This window comes from Ambystoma mexicanum, chromosome 9 (assembly GCF_040938575.1).
Source record: "Ambystoma mexicanum isolate Mex_15411 chromosome 9, UKY_AmexF1_1, whole genome shotgun sequence".
NCBI classification, from domain to species: domain Eukaryota; kingdom Metazoa; phylum Chordata; class Amphibia; order Caudata; family Ambystomatidae; genus Ambystoma; species Ambystoma mexicanum.
Genome location: NC_090931.1, coordinates 758,009,678 through 758,033,969, shown reverse-complemented (window position 1 = coordinate 758,033,969; position 24,292 = coordinate 758,009,678).

Here is a 24,292-nt window from a genome sequence, read left to right as displayed (position 1 = left end):
TTTAAAAAAAAGAAATAGTCAAAAAATCATTGTGTGCCAATGCATTCAGTGAAAGTGGGCTAGACGGGTTGAGTTTCCCACATTAAAAATGAACCCCCTATGTTATATAAGTCAAATAAAAAATAGATTTAACTTGCCATTTATTGTAACCCAAAAATATATTATATTCAAGTAGTTTCCATTATGAGAGGAAAATCAAAATTGCTCTTTGTATTATGTTGTGTGAGCTAGATTGGGAAAGGGCACGTATGCAGTGGAGATCACCTCTTAGCCATATCAGCAGAGGCAGTTCACACAGTCAAAGATTTCTGATGAATACATTTAATGACAGCTCTGAATAGCTGTTTATTTTCTAGTACTTGCATGCTGATTGCTGTACTGGCTACACACTGCATCACCTGATTGAGTGCAGGTTTATGAGACAGTGTCAATGTAGTAGGGCCTTATCCATGGGGAAGAATGAGCTCATTGGTTTGTAATACCAGTTGTTCCCAGTGGTGTGACAGAAAGTCTATTAGCGAATTCTATTTGAATATTAACGAAGGAAAAAGTACAAAACCCACAAAAGCCTTGCCGAAGGAGACATGTATCCCAGATCCCCCTTTGCAACCACTGGTAGTCCACTCAGCCCACAGCGTTCTACGAGAGCCAGGCACTTCCTCTATTTAGTGCAGCAATGTGTATAATACAACTGCACACTAGACCGTCAGCAGAAGAGCTGTCTCTAAAAACCTCAATCCAGAGGCCACCTCCTAACAGCAGCACGGATCCGCAAGCATATCGGGGGCCTGATTAAAAAAAAAAAAACAACACAAGCACGAAATGATGTTGGCTAGATCAGGGGTGGGATAACACTTACCTCAATGCCATTGATACAATCATGACTTATCTTGTTAACTTCATGTACACAATATGTTTCCCTATGGCATGTCCAGTGCTGCATTGCTCCTGATCTCATAATAAAAAAATAATTAAAAAAAATAATAATAATAATAATAATAATAATAATGATAATAATAACAATAATAATAACCATCATCAAAATATTTATTTCAGCACAACAATATCAAAATAAGCGCTCCCATGCCCCTGGGCTTTTGTTCCAGCGCTTTTAGAAATAAATAAATAAATGCATAAATAAATAATTACAAACAACAATAAGCACAACTGCTAATATAGCATTACATAGATTCATATGATAAAACATTATTATTATTATTACTATTATTATTATTATTATTATTAATAATAATAATAATAATAATAATAATACTGTCTTTATAACTATTAGGAAAACTGACATTGTATTCCATGGCACACCTTCTCCTGTTATGCAAGTTTCCAGCTTGGCTAACAGCAGATCGGAAGCATGCAATATAGCTCTACGGTGGAAAGGGTGGACGAGAGACCCACTTGACCAATGTGCAGACCTAAGAAACCCTTCCAGCTAAACACATCCCCACAGGCACACGTTGTATGAAACTAGAGCAACCCTAGTAGAAGGAACCCCAAACATTAAAAGTCCACCCCAGCCTGAGCCATGACCCAAAGGACACATCTAGCCCGGGTAGATGAGGAAACCAGATGGATGGAAATATGTAGGAAAAGAGGAGGTTGAGGTTGGATGTCCTATGATCCCTCTGGTCAAGGAATTCTGCCTTGCAAAATGCACCATACACACATTAAACCGAGCAGGTTAATAAGTGAGACTTGAAGTAGGTGATGTGCACAAGAGGTAACATATGTTATCCTGAATGAGGGAAATACACTGCTCCTATCTTAAGCACACTTATCTAAGATGCATTTAAACAAGATTAGATACACTGGGCCTCACTACACGGATGGCCGTAGGGATTTACCAGTACCGGTACTACGAGGTCCCTTTGCGGGTTGGGGGATTTAACGCCTGCTTTTTGCAGGCGTTAAAATCCAACCCACTAAGGGACCTCAGAGCTATTTACGGCACCGCAAAATTGCGGTGCCGTAATTAGCGCCTTCCCCATTCCCATAGAGCCCTATGGGGCAGAAATGGGAATGGGGAAGGGCAATGGCGGAAAGGGGATTTACCGCCCCTCCAACCTTGGAATGGGGCGGTAAATCCCCTTTCCGCCAAGGCGGTGCCGGTATTTTACCGGCATGAGCCATGGCGCTAATAGCGCCATGGCTCACCGCCTACCGGGTAATGAGGTCCACTAATATTACCAGCTTAGCCAAGAAGATATTGGATGGCTAGAACTGAATGAAAGGCAAAGACAAATAGACATCCCATAAATATGTATACTGGGCTCAAGGTAGAGGTTTAAGGCAAAGCACAGATGAACGAGTCAGCACACCAGACATGTGCTTATCACTGACATTTGCAGTATCCTCTGAAACAAAATCCACCTTTTTCCACAATATGATAATCTTCTACTGAGGCAGGTGACCAACTTTATTTATTTGGTACTCTATAGCGCACAAAGCCCAGAGGCATCTAGGTGCTTTAGCTTAACAATATGGTTACATGAAGTGCTAGCAGGATACAATTACATGGTTACAGAACAGGCCGACACCATGCCTGGAAAAGTGCATAAAAATATACTTGGGAAAGCTAGCCTCTTGTTACGATGAGCTACATCAGAGTACATATAAGGGACATATCAGGTGTGAAGAATAGATACTAGGGAAACCTTGCTTCTTGTTATGGGAAACTACATCAGAGTACATATGGGGGACATATCAGGTGCATGAAATACATACTTAGGAGAGTTCACCTTATGTTACAGGGAACTACATGGGAGTACATATAAGGGACATATCAGGTGCGAGGAATACATACTAGGGAGAGCTCACCTCTTGTTATGGGAAACTACATCAGAGTACATATAAGGGACATATCAGGTGCAAAGAATACATACTAGGGAGAGCTCACCTCTTGTTATGGGGAACTACATCAGAGTACATGTAAAAGACCAATCAGGCGAATAAAATACATACTTAGGGAATTTCACCACATGTTGCAGAGAACTACATCAGTGTACATATAAAGGACATATCAGGTGTGAAGAATACATATTAGGGAAAGCTGGCCTCTTGTTACAGGGAGCTACATCAGAGTACTTATAAGGAACATATCAGGTGTGAAGAATGCATACTAGGGAGAGCTCACCATTTGTTACGGGGAACTGCATCAGAGTACCTGTAAACGACCAATCAGATGCATAAAATACATACTTGGGAAAGTTCTCCTCATGTTGCAGAGAACTACATCAGAGCAAATATAAAGACATATTAGGTGTGAAAAATACAAACTAAGGAAAGCTCACCTCTTGATACGGGGAGCTACATCAGAGTACATATAAGGGACATATCAGGTGTGAAGAATACATATGAGGGAAAGCTCACCTCTTGTTACGGGGAGCTACATCAGAGTACATATAAGGGACATATCAGGTGTGAAGAATAGATACTCGGGAAACCTTGCTTCTTGTTATGGGAAACTACATTAGAGTACATATGGGGGACATATCAGGTGCATGAAATACATACTTAGGAGTGTTCACCTTATGTTACAGGGAACTACATGGGAGTACATATAAGGGCATATCAGTTTCAAAGAATACATACTAGGGAAAGCTCGCCTCTTGTTATGAGGACCTACATCAGAGTACATATGGGGGACATATCAGGTGCATGCAATACATACTTAGGAGAGTTCACCTTATGTTACAGGGAACTACATCGGAGTACATACAAGGGCATATCAGGTTCAAAGAATACATACTAGGGAAAGCTTGCCTCTTGTTACGGGGAGCAGCATCAGAGTACATATAAGGGACATATCAGGTGCGAGGAATACATACTAGGGAGAGCTCACCTCTTGTTATGGGAAACTACATCAGACTACATATAAGGGACATATCAGGTGCAAAGAATACATACTGGGGAGAGTTCACCTCTTGTTACGGGGAACTACATCAGAGTACATGTAAAAGACCAATCAGGTGAATAAAATACATACTTAGGGAATTTCACCACATGATGCAGAGAACTACATCAGTGTACATATAAAGGACATATCAGGTGCGAAGAATACATATTAGGGAAAGCTGGCCTCTTGTTACAGGGAGCTACATCGGAGTACTTATAAGGGACATATCAGGTGCAAAGAATACATACTGGGGAGAGTTCACCTCTTGTTACGGGGAACTACATCAGAGTACATGTAAAAGACCAATCAGGTGAATAAAATACATACTTAGGGAATTTCACCACATGATGCAGAGAACTACATCAGTGTACATATAAAGGACATATCAGGTGCGAAGAATACATATTAGGGAAAGCTGGCCTCTTGTTACAGGGAGCTACATCGGAGTACTTATAAGGGACATATCAGGTGTGAAGAATGCATACTAGGGAGAGCTCACCTCTTGTTACGGGGAACTGCATCAGAGTACATGTAAACGACCAATCAGGTGCATAAAATACATACTTGGGAAAGTTCACCTCATGTTGCAGAGAACTACATCAGAGCAAATATAAAGACACATTAGGTGTGAAGAATACAAACTAAGGAAAGCTCACCTCTTGTTACGGGGAGCTATATCAGAGTACATATAAGGGACATATCAGGTGTGAAGAATAGATATGAAGGAAAGCTCACCTCTTGTTACGGGGAGCTACATCAGAGTACATATAAGGGACATATCAGGTGTGAAGAATAGATACTAGGGAAACCTTGCTTCTTGTTATGGGAAACTACGTCAGAGTACATTTCGGGGACATATCAGGTGCATGAAATACATACTTAGGAGAGTTCACCTTATGTTACAGGGAACTACATGGGAGTACATATAAGGGCATATCAGTTTCAAAGAATACATACTAGGGAAAGCTTGCCTCTTGTTATGGGGAACTACATCAGAGTATATATGGGGGACATATCAGGTGCATGAAATACATACTTAGGAGAGTTAACCTTATGTTACAGGGAACTACATCAGAGTACATACAAGGGCATATCAGGTTCAAAGAATACATACTGGGGAAAGTTTGCCTCTTGTACGGGGAGCAACATCAGAGTACATATAAGGGACATATCAGGTGTGAGTAATACATACTAGGGAGAGCTCACCTCTTGTTATGGGAAACTACATCAGAGTACATATAAGGGACATATCAGGTGCAAAGAATACATACTAGGGAGAGCTCACCTCTTGTTACGGGGAACTACATCAGAGTACATGTAAAAGATCAACCAGGCGAATAAAATACATACTTAGGGAATTTCACCACATGTTGCAGAGAACTACATCAGTGTACATATAAAGGACATATCAGGTGCGAAGAATACATATTAGGGAAAGCTGGCCTCTTGTTACGGGGAGCTACATCAGAGTACATATAAGGGACATATCAAGTGCGAGGAATACATACTAGGGAGAGCTCACCTCTTGTTATGGGAAACTACATCAGAGTACATATAAGGGACATATCAGGTGCAAAGAATACATACTAGGGAGAGCTCACCTCTTGTTATGGGGAACTACATCAGAGTACATGTAAAAGACCAATCAGGCGAATAAAATACATACTTAGGGAATTTCACCACATGTTGCAGAGAACTACATCAGTGTACATATAAAGGACATATCAGGTGTGAAGAATACATATTATGGAAAGCTGGCCTCTTGTTACAGGGAGCTACATCAGAGTACTTATAAGGAACATATCAGGTGTGAAGAATGCATACTAGCGAGAGCTCACCATTTGTTACGGGGAACTGCATCAGAGTACATGTAAACGACCAATCAGGTGCATAAAATACATACTTGGGAAAGTTCACCTCATGTTGCAGAGACCTACATCAGAGCAAATATAAAGACATATTAGGTGTGAAGAATACAAACTAAGGAAAGCTCACCTCTTGTTACGGGGAGCTACATCAAAGTACATATAAGGGACATATCAGGTTTGAAGAATACATATGAGGGAAAGCTCACCTCTTGTTACGGGGAGCTACATTAGAGTACATAAAAGGGACATATCAGGTGCATGAAATACATACTTAGGAGAGTTCACCTTATGTTACAGGGAACTACATCAGAGTACATACAAGGGCATATCAGGTTCAAAGAATACATTCTAGGGAAAGCTTGCCTCTTGTTACCGGGAGCAACATCAGAGTATACAGGACATAGCAAATACTGCATCAGACAACAGTAATGTGGCAGGGGTCTTTAGAGTAGATAGGCTATGACAGTCAGGCACGAAGAAGGACAGTAAGGTATACAAGCAAACAGCAGTAGTATACTATCATTTGAACAACATATAGCATAAAAAGATAAAAGTTAAGATTGAAGCAAAGGCAAATATGCTGTGTCAAAAGTAGAGCAATTGGCAGTACAGAGTTAAAGTTAGGGCATTGGAGGTGAGTCAAACGTTTGGCCAAAGAGCAGCGACAAGATTAACTGTAGGATTAAGCCACTGATTAACCCAGTGTAGGAGGAGATAGACAGTGGGTCGGAATCCAGCAGTAACGAGGATGTATTATCCTCGGGAAATAAGGGGCAGTGTTGCATAAAGGTGATCATAGTAACTGAGTAATGTCAAGCAGAGCGGAGTAAGTTGAATGTTGCCACAGCGGCCAGTGTTTGTTGAGTGTGTGATCATTGTTCAGTGCTTCCAGTGTTTATGGAATGTTCCAAACGACTGCCCTGAGGAGCCGAAATAGCGGGCATCTCTATAGTCGTAAATCACTGCAAGGTACGGGAGAAACTTGGGAGGAAACGAGAGGGTGATAGAGTGAACACTCTCACGGAAGAGTTAAATAGGCAGCAGGCAAAACAAATGTGATATCCAGAGTACAGAGGGGCTTGGAGAATGTGCACCTCTTACCTTAGGAGGATGCATATGCGCCTCATGTTGAGCACAGGAGCGAACGATCACCATCAGGCAAGGCGAGGCAATTCCAGGTAAGGACAGGGAAAGACAGGACACTTACACACGGCCCTTGGAAAAAGGCCCGACTTTGCCTCCCTGATCCGTTGGGACTGGGGATTTGTTGAACCATGTAGCCATCATGTTTCATCTTCCAACTGAAATGTAAATATACCTTCATGGTTTGATGATCTGTGACCTTTATTGAAGCTGCTGCGCAACACTTACCCACCTAGAATGCACATGCTCTAATTACTTGGCATTTGTGGATTTATTCATGGTGTTTGATTTGTCAAATATATTAAACTGTGAGACGGTTTGGAGGCATTGGGGATTCCACGCCAATAAACACCTAATTATTTATTTAATTGAATATGTATTTAATTATTTTATGTTTTAAAAAGTGAAACAGTTATTCCGGATACTTCAGAGCATTCGGTGAGTGAGTGGGTGATGGTGCCAGGGATGGATTAAGGACCCTGGTACCAGTAGTTGCAGGAAAAACGGATATCGTTTTTATTGTACCCTGCTTGCCAGAGCCTAACCTCCAACCCAGAAGCAGTCTACATGCTGACCTATGGGTGTGGGGGGGTTTGATGGGAGAAAATATTGCTATATACAATGCAGAGATTCATAAAACATTAGATCTCTGCACTTCAGAGCAAGAGAACAGTCTCCCCTGGAGCACCTGAAAGTTTCACAATTAGTCATAAAAACTGTCATGGGTTTAACCCCAGAAGAACTCACAGGAAAGATTTCGTATTACCCTTCTGTAAAAGATAAACAAAATGTCATCAAACTTCCTATTTCATGTTATCACTAAAACATCTGACATGTAACTTCTCTTAAAACTCATAAAATGACAACACATAAAGAATGCCCCCACACATCTGTTTTTGCATGTGTTTGTATTTATTCTCTTGTAGAGATTGTATATGGAATTTAAGATAATATATAAAAAAAAGAATATGCAATTTGCAATATAACAGACAATGGCCTTGACTATAATGCTAGCATCCTACTCGATACTACTGTTCACTTGTAGGAATCTAGAACATATGGGCAATCAGCAATCTGCATAGCCATCTAAAATATGGTACAATAAATCTGTTATTTTTAGAACAGTGTGACACTAGTCATGTGATGTTACTCCAACCACTACAAACCATCCAAAAGGAAAGGCTAAATACCTTAAGGAAAATGGACATTACAAGGCAATAGAATGGGAGAGACATATTTTGAAGTGTGCTCTGCCCATGCTTGCACCAGTACTTTTCCCAGTGTGTTCCAAACATAATTGGACAGTCAAAAAGCTTGCCTGTCAAAATGCATGGGACTACTAACTTGAAGAATGTGGAAAATGAAGAATAAGTATTACAAATCTAATTCTGGATCCCAAAATATAGAGGAACAAAAAGAAAATAAGAAGTGAAAAAATACCCTAAATATAGATCCAAGGGGCTGAAGCACATTATCCTAGAAATTATGTCAGAGAAGTTGCTGGTCCCTTCTACTCCTTATTCAGCTCTTCCCCTCATGGATCTGCTTTGCAGGAGTTCATGATCTCTTGTTTTGGCAAGGTTCCTTTAGATGTTATTATGTTGGGTTTAATTAGGTCTGATCTAAATTGCATGACTTCTAACAACCAATTACGACTTCCTCTTGTCTTCATGGTCATTGTGCATGTTCCTGATGTGGCTTCCATCTGGTATTCCTTATGCTTTCGAATGGACAAGTTGAGTAAACAATTAATGTTAACATTTATTTATTTTGTTTATTTGTATTTGTGTAGCGCACTAGCAGCCCAGAGGCATCGAGGTTCGGTTAGAGGAAATTGTATGTAAGCTTGATTCAATGGTTACATAGGACAACAATAGGTCTCTTGGTTGCAGATGCATTGGTAATAAACAGAAGTAAAAAGAAAGGTTTCATGGTTAGCATACATTACAATGATGTGGGTGATCGTTCTCCAAGGGTGCAAGCATCAGGCCACAATACAGCGAGTTGAGCAGATGGGAGCCGGTACAGACTAAACAATCAAACCAAAAGCCTTATTTTAATAGCTTTGTGGAAGGCTAGGTGAGAGTCAATCATCCAAAGGTGAGTGGGAAGAGCATTGCAGTGGAAGGCGGCCATGGTAGGGAAGCTAGTGCTGCTGGCACGGACTCTCTGTGTCTTAGGAGTGGCGATCATGTTAGTGTAGACCTTTCTGAACGGCCTATAGGAGGTAGGCTTGTCAATTCTTTGGACCAAAAAGGTGGGTGCCATATCATGGAGACATTTATGTGTGAGGGAGAGGGTTTTAAAGACAATCCTCTCTTTGACGGGAAGCTAATAAACTTGCCTTCTCACTTCAGAGATGTGGTCCTTCCTTGAGGTCCTTGTGCTGGCCCTCAGGGCGTTGTTCTGAACAAGTAGGAGTTTAGCCAAGTGTTTACAGGAGGTCCCTACAAGGAGGGCATTGCAGTAGTCCAGTCTTGATCCGATTATTGCCCTAGCAATAGTGAGGCAGTTTTGTTGAGATAAGAAGGGTCTAGCTGCATTGAGTAATTTGGAGTAGTAAGCCAAGGAGGCGGCAATGCAATTGACATGTCTATTCATAGTCAGATTAGAGTCAAGGTAGACGCCCAAGGTCTTGACATTTTGGGATACCACGATAGGTATATTATCATTAGTGAAAGACATGTATTGTTTGTCCAAATAACCCAAGGTGGTGGGTGATCCAATAAACAGAAGTTCGGGTTTCTCGCTGTTAAGGCATCACCAGTTTTCTGCCATCCATGATTGGATCGTGGAGTAGATAGTGCTGAGGGTGATCAAGTCAGCATCATAATCGCCCGTAAGGGGGATAAGCACCTGTGTGTCATCAGTATAATTGGTGTATGAGATGCACAGGGCATCGAGAAAGTTGAACAGAGCCTCGTGAACAGGTTATAGAGAGTGGGCGCAATGCAGGAGCCCTGTGGGACTCCACATTTGATGTGGCGTGGAGCGGCACATGCTGAGTGGGAGAAGACTTTCATGGCCCTTTCCTGTAGAAAGGAGGTGATCCAAGCTCAAGCCTTAGGGGAGAAATTTGCTGCAATGGAGAGATGGTGGCAGAGTGTGTTGTGATCCACCAGGTCAAATGCAGCAGATAAATCAAGGAGCAAAAGGAGCGCTGGTTTGCCTGCAATTCAGAGGTTGTCCCATTTGATTTTTCAGGTCTATGAGAGCCGTTTTAATGCCGTGTCGTGGACGGAAACCAGACTGCCGAAGGCCGAGGAGACAGTTATCTTCAAGGAATGTTTTGACTTGCAGGTAGGCTGTTTGTCCAGAACATTTCGAAAAAATGGGACAGTGGTAATGGGCCTGTAGTTCCCCAGTACCGTTGCGTCAAGGGAAGGACTTTTAAGGAGCGGGCATACCCAGGCTTCCTTAAGTCCAGTTGGGACATGGCCAAACTGGAAGGATGCATTAATGAATGCTGTTAGAAAAGGGGCAAGGATGGGGCAGAATCTTTAATAAGTTGGGCTGGACAGGCATCCCCTTTGCAATTGGATGGTTTAATAGATTTGAGCAGGACAATGACTTCTGATTCACTCATATCTTTAAAGTCGAAAGGCTTTGAGGGATTAGAATGGGTGGCTGTAGGCGAGTTGCTGTGCAGGTTGGCTATGAGGTGTAAGTTTAAAAGCACTAGCGAGAGTCTCAGGGTCGTTGGAGAACAGAGGCTGGAGAGCAGGCACCAAAAGGAACGGTGCTATCTTTTCCAAGGTAAGTCGACATGAACTTCTAGCGAGTGCCGCAGGAAACGGGATCACAGGCTTAAGGGGGAATTTGTTAGTATTAAGGTCAAATTGAATATAGTGGCGATCAGACCATGGAATAGGAGTGTTTCCAGTGATTCACACAGCACAGTTGTGGTGACTGATCCAATCTAGAATGCAGCCTTTAATATTTGTAGGCTCAGAGATGACTTGAGAGAACCCTAAAGTGGATAGGGCTTTATTCAAGTGATAGTATGGGCATCCTTAGGGTCATTAAGGCTCAGATTTAAATCACCCAGGAGCAAGACTTGAGAGGTATTTTTCAAGTTGTCGGACAGAGAAAGGATGAGGGCCTCCTAGCATTCAGAGATGGGACCCGGGGGTCGACAGACAATATGGACTGCAATGGTGCAGTTATGGGAGAAATTCATTTTGAGTAGAAGGTTGTCACAGTTATGACCGTGCTCCCCGTCAATCTCCCTAAAAGAAAAGGTTTCTTAGGTGATAAGGGCTACTCCACCACCTCTCTGGTGAGTACGTTCTTGTCTGAAGATCGGGTACCCATCTGGGATGGCGAGGGAGAGGGCTGGGCCCGAGGCTTCATTCAACCACGTTTCCGTAATTATCAGGAGGTCAATGTTATCCTTGATAATGACGTCATGGAAAACTAGGGCATAAGCTGGTAGCAATTGGGCATTGACCAATGCACATTTAAGAATGGCAGTAGGTCGGGGTGTACCCCTGAGGGGCTCAGGTGGTGTGCACAGCTCTGGCTATTGGCGACCGAAGTTGGCCGCTGCAAAGCAGACACGGGCATAGTTGTGTCATTCCGAGCAAGTGGCGGCATGGGAGCAACAAGGGACACATGCACAGGCAAAGTAGTAACATCATAGACAAGTGGTTGCAAGGGCACAGCAAGGGACACAGGCGCAGGCACAGTAGGCATAATGGTAACATCATAGGCAAGTGGTGGAAAGGGCGCATCAAGGGACACAGGCACAGGCTTAGTAGGAATAAGAGTAACATCATAGGCAAGTGGTTGCAAGGGCGCATCAAGGGAACATGGACTGTCATACCCTCTTACTTAATACCCTTGCATTAGGGAAAAGTATAACTTTCTCTATTCATTAGAATTGACTGATTATGTAAGCAACTAAAGCAAGAAAGGATCAGTGTAGCAAAGCAATAGGTTCACCCATACTCTGTAATGGAGATATCCAATGATAAAATAAAAGTTGACATTTTGGGCAAGATGTTCAATGCAAGTTTAAACACGGATTGCTCAATGTAATATTAATCATTTCGTTTTTTTCTCCATGTGCAATTACTTTGCAATAGTTAAACAGCAAAAACATGTTTTACTTGGTCTTACATTGGTGTGATGTTAACTCTCCAATGAATGCAGCACGCGTTTGAGTTATTCATGGTTTGGTTTTTTGCTAGTATAACCACAGATTTCAGATGTATAATCTACATTTAATATGTTTGGACCTTGCTTTAAGCCTTTAGCCGTGAATCAAATTAAAAGGCCACATTTTTCACTAGTCTGTAGATTGATCTCTGTAATGAATAGAACAAGTGTTAAGCAAAACAGTTCTCTGAATAATTTGGTTAATTTTGTGACACAATCAATCAGAAAAGGTCAAGTGCGAATGCCACATTGTAAAACAGCAAAACAGAATTACGCATTCAGAGCACTGTGTGTATATACTGTGTTTACAATAGCATTATCATATAATTGTGCCATTTATACAATGTGCTTATATGATGTGTTGTAGATTTCATATGCAACATTTTAGTAAAGATATTGTGTGTAACGACAGATCACTATGCCCTTGACACTGTTTGCTCCCTGCTCTTAAAATAATCTGAGTTTTAAATGTGCAGGGAGAGATTAGGTGATTTTTTGCTACTGATAGATCATCAGTGCTTTTTATCTTTAGATGAGGTGTAATTACACCTTATTTTAAGGCGGGTCGGATGATCTATGTGGCTGAAGATGTGGTAGATAAGGATGCCAAGGGTATTTTCAGTGCACCCAAATTTCCAGTCACCCCAACATGGCCTTGCTTAGATGTGCAGAGCAGCACACCACTTGAGCTTTGGAAAACGTTATTTTTGTAATGATTCTATTGTTGGTGTTCAGATATAGCAGTTGGAAGATCTCAAATGGCCGCCTTCTTGTGAGTGAATCAACCTTTGGGAGATTCTGGTGGCCCAAGCCTGGGATAGAGCTTCTGACAGAGGGATATCTTTCTTGTGGGTGACACCAATTCTAGGATGCATCCCTTCTCCACCACCAGGTTATCACTGTCTCCAAATTCAGTGATACTCTTTCCAATCCTAGGGGTATCGCTCTCCCCAATTATAGCATTAGCTCTCTTTAAACCTCTTTCAAAGTTCTGATTCATCTCTCTCCTCAATCCTAGGGACATCTCTCTCCGAAATCATTTTGGTATCTCTCTCCCCAATTCTAGGAGTTTCACTCTTCACCACCTTCCTCTGATATAAGTTCTCTCATCCTTCTCACTCACAGGCTCCCCTGCGCCCCGTCTTCTTCTCCTCCTTTTTTCCAAGTAATCTCCTCTCCTCTACCCATGATCTCCTGCACCACCTTTCCTTTCCCAGTCACATCTTCTCTTTCCTGCAGCCATCTCCTAGTCTCTATCTACTCTTTCTTCAGTATGCTCCCTCTGCTCCTCCCTGCTCATTGCAAACTTCCACACAATCAGATTTCTCTGCACACGGCTTGTGCTCGCAAACCCACCCCATCCCCAGTGTTGGTGTTTGGAGCATGGCACGGGCACCAGTGATTAATCTGAACCACTGCCTAGATGGTGTTTTTTGTTGGCTTATTTTTCTGGTTTTGGGCTGTTTGTTTCTGTGGACCAAAGAACGTCTGACCTTTTGAGCTTTCTTCTCTGCCAGCTCCTGAAGTTGCATGGGAAAATGTTGGCCAATCCACGCTTATGAGCAGGTTGGTTTGGGCTTGGACCCACAAGGTCTCACCAGGAGGTTATGCACGTTCTTGTCATAAACTGATCTAAACCACAAATGCTTTCCAAGAAGTCAAGAAGACTATTCTCCTGCCAGCAGCACAGGGATGGAAATTAATCGCTGTGGAGAATGGTTAGGAGAAAAGGTGGGTAGAATGCAGTATAGATTTCTGTCAGTATGCAATACAAAATACAAAAGGTAACTTAGAGGTTACAAAGTGCAAAATTCCCATCTTATCCCCAATGCGCAACACAATACCCTAGCGTGAAAGAGAGTATTTCCATTTATTTACTGAACCTGTTTTGTGTCCATTTTGATTTTATAGAAATTAAATGTACTCCTACCTTATAGCTTGCAAGGTTATAACTAAACATTTCTAGCATATGGATAATATTTAATTAATTGGTTGTGATATCTCTTGCCACTGCAAAGCTTTGAATGGTTCTAGACTGCAGAGGCAGGCAATACACATGTGCAGCATGCAAGTGGCCCACAGAGGAATATTCACTCTGATTAGTTAGCCTTCATTGGCAGCAGAGGTACTCGGGGATTCAGGGAATGACCCCCCCCCCCCCGCCCCTTTGGGATGATCTAATTGGAGGTGGTTTTGGGGGGATTCCACAGAACCATTCCTTTGTCCCCAGTTTTTTTTTTGTAGAAATGTAACAAAGATGAATGCTGATAAGTCCCTAACTGGCAGGAAGTCTGTTTCACATGTACCTTGACTACAGTATCTCTACACACACCATTTCCATATGTAACACATATGTCAGAAGCCATGGCAGCTGCTGTAAACACCATTTCCTTCCTGCCAGCCTATCCCGCTCTCTTAATACTGGTGAGAAGCTAGAAAGGAGGAACAGCACTTGGCTGCAGACATTGGAGTCATGTTGGAACTTCCGGCTGACTTCAAACTGGTGGATTGACCTCTTAGCCCAGAGAAAAATGACAATAGTATTAGTGTTTAGGAAATACCTGAAGAAAAATAGGCACAACGAGTTCCCAATGCAAGAGAAACAGGAGAGTAAACAATATGTGCTTTTATTGCATAATAATGATAATCAGAGATGCTGTCAGAGCTAGAGAACAGAAGGAGAGAGAAAGAGAGAGAGAAGAAGACAGAGGAAGAGAGAAAGAGAGAGAGAGAGCGAGAGATGGAGCGCAAAGACCATATCGACACTATTGAGGGGGATATATCTGAGACACTGGAAGAACACAGATTGTGAGCGAGTACGCTACAATGCTGAGGGCTATAGCTGAGAAATGGTGGCAACCACACTGAAAAAGAGAGAGAGGGAGAGAGAAAGAGAAAGAGAGAAAGAGAGTAAGAGAGAGGGAGAGAGAGAGGGACAGAGAGCAAGAGAGAGAGAGAGAAAGAGACAACTGAGTGGGCTAAGATGGCCATATCTGAGACATGTGATAGGAATTACTGGCAATAACAGGAGATTCTAGCTAATGTAGGAAACCTATGTCTGATTTCCTACATGACCTAACTAAAAGCTGAAACCATGAGCCGAGTGGAATAAATCATTTTCCTGGTATGAGGAGGATGCATGTATTACTTGATCCAGGTGTTAGGGGGAGGTCTCTGTTTAGGCTGAATTTCCTAACCTAGTGAGTCCCCCAGCAGCTTTGCTGGATTTCTGGAGTTTGTTTTTTTCCATCCTGCCAAGAGTGAGACTCTTTTTCTCCCACTCTTGGACATGAATGTGGTTAATTCCTTTGAATGTCAATGTGTTCTATGGGCTATGGGGTCTTTTACTCCATAGGGTCTCATATGTTTTGCTATGTGTGTTACACCGCACCCTCCGTGCCGTAACACTGGGGTGTCCTAGAGGATCCCCACCATAGACTCCATACCCTGGGACTGACTACTGTCTCCCAGGGCATGTAACGTCACCATTGGCTTTACTAGACCTAAATTTACTAACAGAACTAGTACAAACCTTCCTATTGTGGACGTACTGGTAGGGGTAATTCGATTACCCCTGGGTCTGTTGTTCGAGGGGGCACTGTCCCGTCCCCCCTCGTCGATTTTTCTCTGGTTGCAGTGGAAACTACTTGTTATATTCAACCCCGAATATAATTCTATGGGATTCTTCCCATTGTTGGAGGCTAATACTTTTTTCCCATTAGTCTCTAACATATGCCGGTTTATTTGTCTTAAATAAATCTACCGGTTGGTATTTTCTGCCAGAACTCGGTTTTTAAAATGGCGTCTGTGTTCGTCTCTGCAACTCCGAACCAAAGGTTGAGCCCTTTGTTCCACTTTTGGCGGGCTTCTGCACAGAAGCCCTCCAAAGTGGTGCCATTCTGTCTGGGTACCACAGGGGGTGTGGGAGGGGGTTTCGGCACCCTGGACTGAGTTGCCTTGCCAACTCAAGTCGCACTCCGGTGTGATTGGGCCAAGTGGTGAGCCACCCCGCTCACCACTTAGGATGTGTTGATTGACAGCTAGACTGAATGAATGGGGGGTTTCTGCATAAAAGCAGGGCTTTTGGGACTGGATCTTCAGAAGTCGCCACAGGACCTAAGAATCCGACGATGGTAAAGCTGAGCTGACCTGCAACGACGACACCTCCGGTGGAGCCCTGCTGAACCGACTCACCACTTCCCAACGACAGAGGAGATCTCCCGGCCGGAGAGTTTTCTTCCCCTGACTGGTGGGAACAACCAGTCCCCTTTGCTTTTTCTTCGCTTCCAGGACGTAGTGGTCGAATTGCCCATGCTGAGCACCCCGGCAACCGGATAGCCACTAACCACTGTACCGCGACCAAAAGGTGGTGCCTTGTGACAGAGCACTCCACTGCTGGTCTCTTCCCTGGTGGTGCAACGATCTTCAACTTTCCTTCGACAACAAGAGCATCTCATCTCTTGGCAAAGCCCCGACTTGCATCCACCATCAGGAACAACTGCCCCTGCCAGAGCTGTCTCCCCACATACAAGGTACCGTGTCCGCCTGGCTTCCCTTGTGACGGTTAGCGTGAGGTGTCTTAATCCTTGCCTCTCCATTGGGTCGCCTCCAAGCCTTTTTAACTCTCTGTTCTAAACTGGTCCAATCTTTCTGTGACAATTTGCTATGAAGACTCGAAGTGCATTTCCACTGTGATACTTTTTGGGACATATCGCCTTGCCTCTCTCCGAGTGGGCCTGGCTTCTGAACTTTGTGATCTACAGTAGACCCTGCCTTACTTGCCTTGCATTGTTTCGTAAAAGTGTTGGTACCAAGTTGGTTTCATACCCTGCCTTTTCTCTCCCGATCTAACGAATATTAGAGTGCCATCTAGGTTAAAGCATTCACCTCTGTCTGCAAATAAGTGGTGCCGTTGAACCTAGACTTGTCGATATTGTTAGGGGATTGATTTACTTATAGTAATTGTAATTGAAGTTGTTTGCCGTATTAGTGCCAGCGTGTTTTTCATAGATGTGTTTTTATAATTAAATAACTATATATCTTTACTCTCATAAACTGAATCTAGAGTTAAACCTCTGGAAGAAAATAGCGAGGTTGTCATTGGGGGGCGATGGAAATGCGATATGGCATCTCATAGCCAAAAACAAAAAAAGAGATTTGACCATAAACTGCATTAGTGAAGAAACATGGGCAGAACATATTGCCTCGACAATAGGCAGGAGCGATACTGTTGCTGAAGCTATACCGATCCCTAAGTCTCCCTGGGTGTGCACGGCTTCGGTTTTAGATCTTATAACCATAATCGAAAACCTAAAATCATCGCGGGCGGCGGGCCCCGATGGTATATCTAATTTAGTGCTCAAAAGTGATCCTCCATTATGGGGTGCTGCCTTGCACATCTTATTCACCCACATTGGTATACATGGAGAACTACCATCATCCTGGAAAGCTAGTAATATCTTGACAGTGCATAAGAAGGGAGCCTGGGATGATCCTACTAACTTTAGAATGCTTGCGATGCTTGACTCAGCCTCTAAAGTTTTTTCCAAGGTCCTCCTATATGAGCTAAACTCATGGATTTGTTCCAACAGGATTCTTCCACTAAATCAGATTGGTTTTCGTCCTAAATCAAGCACCTTACACAATCTGTTAATAATAAGTTCTGCCATTGAACATTCTTGGGAGCAGCGGAATCTTGATGTTTATTGTGCTTTTATTGATTTTTCCGCTGCTTTTGATACGATATGCAGGAATCAGCTCTGGCGTAAACTGACAGCATGGGGGATTCCGAGTGGCTTGCTGCGCATGCTGATGTTACTCCATGCAGATACATCGGTGAGCGTTTGTCTTAATGCCTTGGGTAAACTATCCAAATCAATGCCCTCTAAACGTGATGTAAAACAAGGATGCATGGTTGCTGCAACACTTTTCAACCTGTATCTAGCCGATATGATTGTCTCTTTCAACATCCATGCTGCAAATCCCATCAAAATAAAGAATGTGACTATTGGCTGGTTAGCATACGCAGACGATCTCTTACTCCTTGACTATACCCCAGCCGGGTTACAAATCATGTTAAATGCCCTAGCTAAATATGCGTCTAATAATGGTCTCATTATTAATAATCATAAAAGCAAAATCATGGTTTTCACCAAGATGTTGAGGCCGAAACGCTTTAACTGGTCCTTATCTGATGCCCCATTAGAACAAGTTTCGTCCTATAAATATTTAGGAATTGTTATCGATGAGAAGTTGAAGTGGGATCTGCAATTGGTTGAAATAAAACTGAAATGAGAGACCTCTACAAACGCATTAAGTGCATTTATTGGTAGGAACAATGGCTACAGTGCAGCAGCAGTTTTATCTATATATAAATCCAAAATAATTGCCATAATGTCCTACGCAATAGCGATTTGGGGTCACAAATTCCAAATTGAACTAATTCGGCTTGAAGCCAAATTATTGAGGCGTCTGCTCCGACTACCCAAAAACATAAGCATTCAATATTTGTACCTTGAATTTGACCTAAAGGGCATATGGAATGTCTACCTATCACAATGTGTGTTGTTCTTACAGCGTTTAACCAGTGTCCCAACTGACACAATAATGGTGCCTTACATACAAGCATTTTTAGCCTTGGATGCCTCTAAACCAGTTGGCATAATTGGTATTTTGAAAAGCACTCATAGCCATTGGCTTAACGCAGAAGGAGATTCAATTGACACAGGTGACATTAAATTGTGGCTTAAAAAGAAATTGGCTATATTGGCTTTCCATCATAATATGAACCACCTTGAATCTTTAACATCTGCCAAAGATTTTTGCCAATACAGAAGAGTACGTGTAGCCACTCCGAGATATATATTGGCATATCCAAGCCCTAATATATTTCGGGTCTATCTTTTGTTGAAATTCAATACATCTGTGGCATTATCATCTAAAAGTTATTTGAATAAAATTGAATACAACCATATATATTGTAGATTATGTGGCAATTTACTAGAAGACTCACTGTTACACCTATTAATTACATGTGAAAGCTTAAATTGTCTCCGTCTGCAATATTTTAAATCATACACCATTGCTGTCAGCATATCTGATTTTCCTCATTATGGTATGAATTCCTACAAGGCAATGACATTAATTTGATCTATTCTATTGTTAGATTTTATATGCACATTGTTGAGATTTTTAAATGTTTATACTGAGATTAGCTGTAAAACAATGCAATGTATCCCAAGCTGTCAGCAATCATTTGTACTATTTATTGGTTAATTGTAATGAGCATGTGTTTTTTAAATCCAATTTTATACAAAACTTTGTGCTATATGGATATTCAATAAATTTCAAATTTCAATATATCTTTACACCCAAGCTCTGTTCCGTGTCTGCTTGTTCTACTGTGTAAATTGCCTTATTTTGTGTACTCCACATACTGCCTAACTTTTCTTGAGAGAAGTATGACTGCTCAGCCACAGCTACCAGGTGAATCTGTGTGGTACAGACAGCTACCAAGTGGGTTTACTGCCAAACACCTGTAAGCCTAAATCTGTTGCAGTGGTCCCAGAGGGAACTGCACAGGTTTCCGCTTAACACCAGGAAGGTGAACTCTGGCTGGGGATTTAAAAATAGCTTGAAACATACGTTCTTAAATTGCGACACACATGTTCCTCTCCATAGAGCACACTGGTGGTCCCATTTAACTCTCCCTAATAGCGTAGGGCTTGGTTAAGGGGTCCCAGGGTGACCAAACAGGGAGATGGACTAGCATGCACGGAGGTGAGGTAAGGGGTTGTCACGGTCAGGAGAATGAGTATTGATGCTAGCATAGGGCCTGTGGCCGTCATTTTATCATGTCGTGCCTGGGATCCAGGGAGGTTTGAAGAATCCGGTTTGTTTTGGCAGCATTGCACATCAAAACCAGCATGGCATCCTGGGCTGGCATGATCAGCAGCGTGGTCTCGAGCTCCAGGCATTGTTTGGCCCCTGAATAATGTGCATTCGGCACCTCAAACGAGGCTTGGTTCTGAAAGGCAAGTGTGTTATTCATTTCAAGATGTCTGCAATCTAATATGCTTCCCTACCTTTTAGGTATTTTATGACTTGTTAAAGTCCCTTCAAATGATGGCCAGCCGGCAGACACACTCTTCCTGCCACGAGGCTTGCATAGGCATTTAAAGAGCAAGCTGACATTACTAAAGTGTGTTGCCTGTTTTTGCTCCAGATGCCTCTCTGCTTTCTTGATTGCCTGTGAACCTACAGCTGGATGCTGTCTGTTATCTTTTTTTGCCTGTTGCTCTAACCCTTTACCAGATTTTGGCTTTTGTTTACATTCATTTTTAAATTTAATTTGTGTTTAAGTTTTCAACATAACAAAGCATAAGCAGTATAACAGTGTTCTGATTCAACCCGTTATCATTTCTAAGAGATTTATATTAAGATAATCTGATGGCTAAGCCATACATATGCATTACTCACATTATATGACATTTTCCCTTTTCAAAAAAACATTATCCAAATTGGTATCCTTAAAAAAAAAATAGCTCAGTAATTTAGAGAATTGTATTATTTCCGACTTCTGCCTTCAAGTATACACTCTCATTATCTGTCCAACACTTTAATGCAAGCTTTTGAAAATTGAAAAAAAAAATCACTGTTATGTAGGTTAGAGTAATGTAAACAGTTATTCAAACAGTGGTTCTATGATGCACACAAATCGTGGCTGTGAACCTTAAAACAAAAAAAACATTAACTCTATAGGAAAGAACTACATTAGAGCAGGTCTAATGATTGGAATTATAACTTGTTCATAACTAAGTTCTCTTTGAATTATGGAGCCTGACATTCGGCAAAGGATTGTTTACAATGAGGAGGACTTGAGGAGGGTGCTATTATCAGGACCTCACCTCGACTTCTTTGCTTTTCATACGATAATGAGCGGGATGTGTGAGATGCATGTGCTCAGATTACAGTTTTTGGATTAGGGAATAACACCAAATTTCTAGAAAAGTTGATTCTGCATTCATTAGATGGTAGATCAATTGTTTGTAAGAGAAGATTATGGCTACTTCCTGGATCCACTCATCCACGTTTAGTATGTATGATTGTCTCTAATGTCTGTGAATGCATTGCTTTGCTGCCAACAAACTCTTTGGAGTGTTGAGGTCCCGATTTATTCGTGAGAAGATCTCTGACCAAAACTCCTGGATTGGGGGGGGGGTGGCAAACAGAGTGTATGCCATATGTCAATTGTGGCAGATCAGAAACAAGCCCTATTCTGCAAAAAGAAAGTCACAAGATGCTCAGGGGATACAATCCAAAAACTAGCTAGCCCCGAGTCCTGACATTAGCATACCCCCAGATCTTTTCCAGTGCTAGCAACACCCCTGCTTGTCAGGATGTCAAAAAAATACAACAGTCGTCCAACTCAAATCTTAATCTAACCTGACCACTTTCCCTATCTTCAAACAAAATTAAAACTACACAAGGATTTTTTGGAACTTTGGGTCAGGAAGGGTGGCTGCTGGTTTCTGCCCCCCAGTTTTGTCACATTTTAGAGAAGGCCTGTGCCCATATTTCCAGGTCAGAGTAGACCGTTATGGGTGAGCTGGACTGATATCCAGAGGCCCTAGTCTGACATCCCTTTCGGTCTCTTTCCAGTTCCACTGAGACAATTCTCATGTCTTCCCCTTGGGGATACTGTCAGTCTGTCTTTCTCACCACTCAGGGTGTTTCTCAGTTTCTCCATACCCTAGAGTTTTTCCCCTTCTCACTATTCTAAAGTGGGGTATTCTCTGTTCTCCCCAACTGCCTGGGGTTTCTCAGTCCCCATACAGGGATGTTGTCTGTTTCTCCCCACCTACGGGTTTTTCCCTTTCTTACTCCTCACTCTCAGAAACCTCTCTTTCTCACTCCCCACTCTGTGGAGATTCTCTTTATCACTCCCCACACTGGTGATATCTCAGCTTCTCCACACGCTGGCTTGTTTACCTATCCTGCTCCTCACTCCGGGGGTTTGTCTTTCTCCCCCCACGTCGGGGCTTTTCATTTTCTCATCCCCCACACTTGGATTCTTTTGATTCTCACTCCCTACTCTGGAATTATCTCGGCTTCTCCCCATTCTGGGATGTTTCTTCTTTCTCTCCCTTTCACCCGACTCCCTCTCCCATTCAGCCAGCGCACACCTGATTGTCCTGGGCAATGCTGTTGAGCGGTGTGTGGAATTGGGTTAGATCTATTCTCGTTGTGGAGCAGTTTATGCAACTCTTCAACATGACTGCACCACGAGTGGTCGAGGCTGGGCTTGCTTGTTCTTGCAGTTTCTCAGTAGAGTCACTTACACAACCTCTCAGCTGGAATCTGCCTCGGATAGTTGAGGGTCTTGTTCCTTGTTTTTGAAGTCTCTCTGGGCTGCTTGGTCAACCATTCACTGTGTCCTTCTGCACCATCCTGTTGCGCGACTGGGACCTTCATGCTGACACTGGCATTCTCTTTTTCTCTCAGGCCACATCACCCTTGATCTTCTTCACATGGTTAAATTCCACAGAGCCTGGTGAAAGCCTTTTGTGATTGGTTGTCCCAAACAGGATGCTACAGGTCTTGGTTCACTCATTTCCCCTTAGTCTTTAGAGGAGATTGGGCACAGGTAAGGTCTCTCGGTGGAGTGGATTACGCAACCTTCTCAGCTGGACTCAGCGTTGGATGGTTGATGATCTGTTGCCTCATTCTCGCATTCTCTCAGGGCTGCTTGCTCCACCATTCACTGTGTCCTAATTCACCCTCCTGGTGCGTGCCATGAAACCTTCATGCTGACACTGGCGTTCTCTCTTTCTCTCAGGCCACACACACCCTGATCTTCTTCCCACAGTTAAATTCCACAGGACCTAATGAAAGACTCTTGTGATTGGTTGTACCAGACAGGCTCCTACAGTGTGCTGGTTAACTCATTTTCCGTTAGACGTCAGAGGGGATTGGGTACAGGTAAGGTTGGATACCAGGTCAGCCATTAATATGGGGTGTATGAGATCATGGTAAACACCAGTCCCTAGATACCTTGCACAAGTGTTAGGAATAGAGGGGATGGAATTGTGACCTGTATCCCTATTGGTGTTGCTGTCCCAAAAGGAGCAGTCACCTCCAGAGTGATCCATCTTACCCTGTCCTTTTTAGGGTGATAAGGGTAACAGGCTCTCCTCCTTAGTCCCAAAGGGAGTGGCACTGCCCTGGGGTGGAATTGAAATCTCCTAAGATTCATCACTTACCCCCACCATTGGATTTAAGCCCTCCTCTAGCTGATATATAGGGTAAGGGCTGAGGTAGTACACGTTCTGTTGGTCTTTGCCCGTCCAGTGCTTGGCTGTAAAGCAGAAAGGCTGGAGGTCTAGAAACCACCTCATTACCCAGGCATGGCTGTTTTTACTCAGGGACATCCCGATAAGAGGAACATGGGGCCTCATTACGAAAAATGGAGGTAGCCATGCCCTTAATAAGGGCATGGCTGCCTACAAAACCGTGTCCGGGTTCCCTGAATGGGGAATTACCGGGCCATTCCGAGTTTGGAGGGCCCGGTAATTCCTCCTTTAGGGAACCCGGCCCGGACCTTCCCCATTCCCTTTTGAGCCCCCATAGGGCTCAATGGGAATGGGTGCGGGAGCTAACAATGGGCCGATTACGACCGGCCCGTTGTTAGCTCCCTGGTCCCCTTGCGTGAACCAGACGTCCAGAGCGGCTCCCGCGAGGGAACCTCGTAATATTGCGAAATGCGTTTAACGGCGCCGCATTCCGCAATAGTTGTAATGAGGCCCATGGTCGGTGATGAGCCTGAGCTTCATACCAGTTCGATAGTACCTTACACTGGTAATGGCCCAAGTGTTGGCCAGAGCTGCGAACTCCACAGTTGCATACTTTTGCTTCCTGGGGATTAACTTTCAACTGGTATACAACAGACTGTTTTTGATTCTCATTCAGCTAGGACAGGACAACCCCTCGAGTATGAACCCCTTACCGCAAGGTGGCATTTTGGCAATGGGTTTGTTATAAAGGGCCTGCTTTAGAGCATCCCGGCTATTCTGGTTTTCTTGAGTCCAGACAAGTTTGTTGGGCTGCACGTTCTTCAGCATGTCTGTAAGAGTGACCGCAGGGGTGGAAAGGTTTGGGATAAAACGTTGTTAATATCTGGCTAGGCCTAGGAAAGCTATTATCTCCTTTCTGA